General features: G+C 30.6%; 1 long non-coding RNA gene across 1 annotated transcript; it reads right to left on the reverse strand.

The window, feature by feature from the left end:
- Nucleotides 1–2,722: 2,722 nt before the first annotated feature.
- Nucleotides 2,723–6,854, reverse strand: LOC143073696 (uncharacterized). The gene is made up of 3 exons (XR_012977571.1): nucleotides 6,756–6,854; nucleotides 4,175–4,271; nucleotides 2,723–3,248 (listed from the first exon to the last, which is right to left on the reverse strand). It is a non-coding gene; the product is annotated as an uncharacterized LOC143073696 (long non-coding RNA).
- Nucleotides 6,855–7,894: the final 1,040 nt, after the last annotated feature.

A 7,894-nucleotide genomic window follows, 5' to 3' on the forward strand; every position in this document is an offset into this window, starting at 1 on the left:
CAAGTGAGAGGTTAAGCGAGCTATAGAACCAGGTTTAATCAATTATATGGTCATTTTAAAAAAAAATTCTGTTGACAAAACTTTGAATTTTGGAAAAACTAAGGATTATATTATCCCAGGAATAGATTACCTTAACCGTATTTGGCACAATTTTTTTTTAATTTTGGGTTCTCTATGCTCTTTAACTTTGTACTTGTTTGGCTTCATAACTATTTTGATCTGAGCGTCACTGATGAGTCTTATTTAAACGAAACGTGCGTCTGGCGTATTAAATTTTGATCCTGGTACCTTTGATATATTTTTAATCCACCATTGTCTACTTAAGAAAATGCCTGTCCCAATTCAGGAATATGACATTTGTTTTCCATTAGTTTGGTGTGTTTTGAGCTTTTGATTTTGCCATTTGATTAGGGATTTTCCTTTTTGAATTTTCCTCGGAGTTCAGTATTTTTGTGATATTCATTTTTTTGCAATATATTTGACTTTTAAAATGGATGTTTAAAATACTTCAAAACCAGGTCAATTTTTAAATAATTTTTACTCGTGACCGTGTAGATAAAATGAAACGTTGGATATGCGCAATTGATACTTTAATCCGAAGATACGTTAGCAAATATATGTACAATAAGGTGTCTAGTACTAAATAAACTTACTGTCAATAAAATTACCACTTTGTTAATTTCGTGCGTCCGATACGTTTTTCTAGATATGCTTTAAGCAGGAATGCACAGAAATATGTCAAAGCCAAAAACTAAAAAGGTACTTTATGACCAAAATGTACTTCATGACCAAAAAGTACTTTATGACCAAAAGGTACTTAATGACTAAAAGGTACTTTATGACCAAAAGGTACTTAATGACTAAAAGGTACTTTATGACCAAAAGGTACCTCACAAAATAGTCAGTTATATATAAGTTTATCAGAATTCGTTTGACCGTTATGGAATACCTGTGTCAAAGATAAAGACGAAAATGTTCTTTTCTCTTTGATTGTGACATAACTAATTGAGATTTATCACCGAATTGTATTGGCATTGGCACTATTAAGTATGACACATATAAAGGACGACCTGCTTAACTAAGACCACCAACATTGTTTTTGTGGGTTTCATTTATATTATATATTTTCGTCGTTTTTGATTGATTGCCATGATGTTTTTAGAATTTTTTCAATTTGTGATTATAATTCTTTTGATTTCCCAAGCCTTTTTTTAAGCAAAATTACCACATATTTCAAATTTTAAATTGATATAAAAGAAAAAAAAAATGAATATCTATTTATTTCATTTTGACTTCAGTGAAATTTTATGTTTTACTTATTTGTTACAACAACTTATATAAATACTATTTTGTTAAAAGGTTCATTTGTGACATAAATAAGACATACTATTATGCAGAAATGTTTATAAGTAGAAATTAGTTATAAATCTTTAAAAAAAACAAGGCCAAATTTATACTAATATATACAAAATGACATAAAAAAAACCTATTTTTAGAAATCGTTGACAAATTCTTAAAGTGTTACGCCTTAAAAGTAGAGTTGTACCGTAAGGTTAAATAATGATCTTACCTTTTCCTTGTTCAACTCATCAATAAAAAATGACGAATGAGAAGTAATTAATGTTTGTGTTAGGTTTTGTCAACAAATCTATACATCATATTCTCATAAAAAATGTCGCCCTATATGTCGCCACCTTTTGAAAAAACTTATTCTCTACATTTATTTGTAGTGTTATCTTAAAGATTTTCAAAAGTGTTAGCGACACTGTGTCGCCCTATATGTTATCACCTTTTGGAAAAACTTATTCGGTCCATTTATTTGTTGTGTTGTATTTACTATATTTCCAAAAATCTACCAAATGTTGTAACCAGTTTGATATGCACATAGTTGCAGTAACGTCTTATAACCATATAATATATCTTAAAATTGTCCAAAAAAAAACACTAACGAAATTTAAATACTGAGACATTCATGGTTGTATTTTACGCCATACATGCATAGGTTTACACAATAACTCTCTTTTTCTTCACTAAGTTCGATATCAATTATATTCTATTTCGTGAATTTGCCTCATTTACTATTTCGGACTAGTTTAATCGATTATTGGTTGATGTTATTATGTAATATTGATTCCCTAGATAATAAAATGACAAGTTTAAAAACATCTGTTTGAGTTACCAGGGACAATTATATTGACAATATATATACTGTTCCCAAGAGTTACTACTCTGATTTTTCTAAAAATAATTGAACAGCAATAAGAAATCAGGCACACCTTCAGTTTGATATATATTTATCGAGAATTTATTCTCATGAATATCAGCCAAATAAATCTTATATACTACATGTATATGAATAAGACAGTGTGTGGATACATGTCAATGAAACAGCAACTAACATCAGAATTATTCTGCTTCTTGTATAAAGGACAGACAAGAGAAATAATGATTTTTTTATGTCAATATAGGTGTTTGGAAGGCAAAACAAAGTAGACATTTGAAAGCACCATCATACAAAGGGCAGACACATAATCACAAACCGTGAAAAGCAAACTTTTCACGATTGAGTTGCAACATTTATATGTGTGCAAATACCTAATTAGCGAGACACATGGATCGTAAAAATTGAACCGTTTAAATAGACAGAAGCTACTGTAGGGGACTCATAGTATAACTGCAGGAAAGGGATCTGAAGCTGTTTTCACTCATATTTTTACGACAAAAATCGATCGTAAACTATTCTGAGATATTCATAACGTATTTTGCTCGTTTGTTTTGTGGATTGAGTAATTGATACAAGCATAGGTCTATTGTTGTTTTATTATACAATATCACACATTTTTCTCTGTCATATCTTTCTAAACATAGAAATCTTATATACTCTCCAACATAAAATTTCAAGATAATTTACAGGCATTATTACAAGCATATGAACACCAATACATATTTGCCTGCAAGAATAACTACATGTACATTAAAGGTCCCCCTTTTGACAATATTTATTTTACAGTCTTCCTGTTTATAATCATTAATACTTGAATGATACTTCATACAAGTTTTTTTAATGTTAATTAAAACAATCATTAGACAAAAATGTTTCATTCACTTATTTATTTACTCCAGATAAACGAAGCATACGTTTCTTCTGTTACCTAGTAATCATCCCCGGTAGTAATGTCTCATCATGCTGTTGTGTCCACCACCCCGATTAGCAATGCCAAAGTTTGTCAAACCGCCTATCATATTTCCTGAAACATTAAATACACCGATATCTTCTTTTTTATTTAACAAGTGATCCTTATGTAAGTTACTATTATATTGTCATAGCCCATCATATTTTCAATAAAAAGTCGGAATTATCTGTTTCACAATTCATACAGGAGAGAGGTTTAGCTAGCTATAAAACCAGATTAAATTAACCATTTTCTACACAAGGAAATGCAAACCAAGCCAAGAATATGACAGTTTTTTCCATTCTTTTGATGTATTTGACCTTTTGAAATTGCCATTAAATAAGGGAATATATATAGGAAGATGTGGTATGAGCGCCAATGAGACAACTCTCCATCTAAATCACAATTTATAAAAGTAAACCATTATAGGTTAAGGTATCATCGTGAAGTATTGTTGGAGTTCGGTATTTTTGTTGTTTAATTTTCATTGATCTTTAACATCGTATTTGATTTGACATTCCAACTGTTTTAATTCGAGCATCACTGGTGAGTCATTTGAAGTCGACACGAACGTATTGTGTACAAACGTTAAGCTTGATATCTCTGAATGATTATAACTAATCCGTCAATGGTCATTTGTATATCATCCCAACCGAAACAGATATTTTATCATTATCATACGAAGTAGATGAAGAGACAATTGGTTTTAAGGAATGATATACATTTAATTTGTTAACACCAAGTCAGGAATATGACCAGGAATATGACAGTTGTTTTCAATACATTCCGTTATAGTCGAGCGTTTGACTTGGTCTGGTTCAATGGTGTTCCCGTTTATTTAGTTCACCTTGGATTGTTTTGCAAATACATTGTTTTTTTTATAAACAAGATACGGCACAGCCTATCCATGACCAAAACTATGAAAGCTTAATGTAAAAGAAAACATAAATATAAGTTGCTTACCAGTATTTCAATGGAACAAATTTAAAGATGTGACTTACTTTGGCGGTAGAAGTAGTTAGCACTTTGGAAACCCATGACACAACTTTGAAATATCACAATGATCAAAGCTATAACTAGTAGGAACTTCATGGTGTACTACAAATGAAAAAAGAATTAGCTTCACAGTTTCAATACATAAAATAAAAGAGGATACTTTATTCAAATGATTATATATGGTGTGATATTTGATCATAAGAGTTGATGTCACAGGTGATAATTAATAAATCATGTTTATAAATAAGAACGGAAAGAACTTCACTGATAGGATAAGGAATAAATATAAATAGTTAAGCCGTCATTGTATTGCTTGGTGATACCTTTGCTCCTTTTTTAGGCACAATGTTCCGTCAAGTGTAGGTTATGCGAAGGGAAGTTATAACTGTTTTCTCTTATGTCCTATTTGTTTCTTAACTGTTATGAACCTTACTTTTTCGGTACACTTTTTAACCGAAGAAACACAACTAAGGGAAACTCATCAAATGGCTTTTCAAAATTATACTCAGTACTCTTTGATCATAACAATTTATTATTTTAGATATTTGAATAGGTCAGTGAGTAATATAATAACTACTTATATTATCCAAAAGGCATACTATTGATTGTCTCATATAAACATATTATCAACTGATTACCGCCAAAATTAACCATTTCTCAATTTTAATTTAAAAGCGATTATTATTCTGTTTTGACATTGATATAATTTCGAATAAAATCTTGTTCGTATATTTATTCTGTGCCATGAACGACCATTTAACGTGACGGAGTGGGACAGGATATAAAGGAAACAGTAGTATAGCGTTTTTCAATAGTCATAGATTTATTAAGAAAAAACAAATCTGGGATACAAACCAAACCCACAGGAAACACATTAACTATCAGGGGAAATCAACGGAACAACAAAACACGGAACTGCAATAAAAATAAACCAAAACATACATAGAAGCAGACTATGGGATAACAACTGACATTGTTATAAGTATCAACAAGGTCTTAGTTCCTTCCAATGGATTGATTATATCATTTTTTTATATTCAATAAAGGCATCAGTAGAATATCACTGATCAAAATGGCATAAATCGAGTAAGAGAAAACTTAAATAGACAGAAGCACATCAACTATAAGAGGAAAACAACGGCAAAACAGAAACACTGAAGTGCAACGAAAACAAACACCAACAAACATAGAAACGAACTATTTGATAACAACTGCCATATTCCTGACCTGGAACAATAACATATTCCGTTTTGAATAATTCATTTTAGTTCACCAAAGTAATAAACATACAAATGTTAACTTTGAAATGAATCGTCATTCTGTAAAAATATTTGAATTCTATTGTAGATATATATTTGCTTTTTCAGTTCCCGTTTTCATTGATTATATCATAACTGTGTACATTAAATGTACATGGAGGGATCGGTCGGGTTATTGACAAATTGATTTCCTTTAGGATCAACATGAACACATTTCTTAATTTCGTTTTGTTTTTTTTATTTTTATTCAGTATCTGATCACATATACATAACTGAACAAGATGCAAGATAATTGGTTTTGTTTTTTGTCATTCCAAACTCAATAAAAAATCCATTTTTCGTTGTCTGATTGTCGCTAACTGTTGCACCTGCTAAACAAATTTTCCCTTTAGTAATATTATTTATAAAACCTAATGAATTTTATCTTGATGATGGGTCTTTTTACTCCCATGTAAACACTTCTTAAAAAATAAATTAAAACGAATCCGTTTTCTTTTTCATTAACCGGAATAATCTGCCACAATACTCAATCGCGAGGTATTTGATGGCAGTTGATAAAAGATGGACGAAAGATACCAAAGGGAAATTCAAACTCTTAAGTCAAAAATAAACTAATATAACAATGGCTTAAATGAAAAAAAGTACAACAGACAAACAATTGTACGCAAAACACACCATGGAAATCTAAAGATTGAACAATATGATTGAATCAAAAACCTGGATGCTCTCATGTACTCCTGAAGGGTAGGGAGATCCTGCTCCGTATATGATACTCGTCGTGTTACTCGTAGTAATAGAACAAACTCAGTCATCGTCTTATTCGGTCGGTCATATTTGGGGAAAAGGGGACGATTTTTGAAAATATCCGCTATCACCTGTTGATAATATTTCGAAACGTATTAATTCATGTTATATGAAACCAACATAAATATAATTTGTAATTTATACTTTCAATCTTTCACCTTAGCACAAAAATTTTTCAAATTATATGTCAAATATTTGAATGTTTCTTCAGTAATCATAAAATTTTCGGCTCTCTCCTGACACCATTTGCGAGTATGGTCTTGAAGAAACGATGTTAGTCCGTCGGAAGGGGGCGATAAGTGGCTAACCCGTGTTGAGAGAGAGCCATATCTCTTGCACGTCAAAAACACCCTTGAAAACTTCGAAAAAAGAGCAGGCTAATGCCGCTACAAGGCAGCACTCGCACCCGCAAAGTGGAAAAGGAAAAATTTAAGTTGCAAAACTTGTTTCCCAATCCACTATCAATAAATATGTTTAAACTAAACTAAAACTAAACTAAACTATTAAATATTCAAACACTTACCACAAGATATCTGAAATCAAAAATTTTAAGCTTCTAGACCTTGATGTCGAATGTTTTAATTTTTTTGGATCGTATGTCATTCGGTAATTATGTCACCATAAAAACGTTTAACAATAGTTATTTAGACGATCAATTTTCCGGTTTTTTTTTACGTTAGCGTAACGAAAGTTAAAGGTTATGCTAATATAAACATGTTAATGGCTTTGTTTACTGCTAATTTAGTCATTCATAAAATTTAGGCGAATTACATAATCTTGATAATTTTGGCATATGATATGAAATTATCATACGTTAAAATTTAGGTTTCATTTATATTTATTCTAGGAATACAAGAGTTCATCGCCTTATATTTATATCTGCAAAAAGTTAGAAAAAAACAAATGAAAATAATGTTATCATATCTATCTGTGAATCAATAAAACTAATGATGGATGGTTACTATATACAAATGTTTTACATCAAGCTGTTATGGTCAGTTACGTAATGATTAAGAGGTCATGGATTGGTTATTTACCAGTTAAACTGAACTTTGCCATTCCTTATTTTCCAAACTGGTGATGACATTGAAAAGTTTATATTTTTATAGGTTTCAAGTCATGAACCTGATATATCTGTTGCATTGGATCGTGCTCACTACTCGCAAGTGAATTAATAATAAAAAAGGGAAGGTAGACTAGAATACTAGTATTACAATCCAAGGGTTGACGACATCTTAGGTTAGGCGGTCAAAACGTTTCAAGTTACGTGTCTATGTTTTTAAAGCAAATGAGTAAAAAAATATAGCAATTTTTCACAAGGTTTGTTGAAGAATAGATGGTCCGAGTACACAGTTATTTCGTAGTGCATTTCTTTTAGACAATAAATGAAAATAAAAAAAATCCCACCTACGCTTTCTCAAAATTATTTTACAGTGTGTTTTACCACTTTTGGGACAAATTATATAAAAAATATAGAAAACTTCATCGGCTCCAACTCAAAATATGTGTAGTTTTTAACCTTTTTTCAGCTGGACCAAATCACCACTTTACTAAACAAATCATGACCCAGTGTCAATTATAAGTAAAGATAAATTATTGTGTAGATTATAGTGTGTCTTTTGGGGACTTTTGATGTATTTTATTTACTGTAGAATGTTATAA

Source organism: Mytilus galloprovincialis, chromosome 4 (genome assembly GCF_965363235.1).
Source record: "Mytilus galloprovincialis chromosome 4, xbMytGall1.hap1.1, whole genome shotgun sequence".
NCBI lineage: Eukaryota > Metazoa > Mollusca > Bivalvia > Mytilida > Mytilidae > Mytilus > Mytilus galloprovincialis.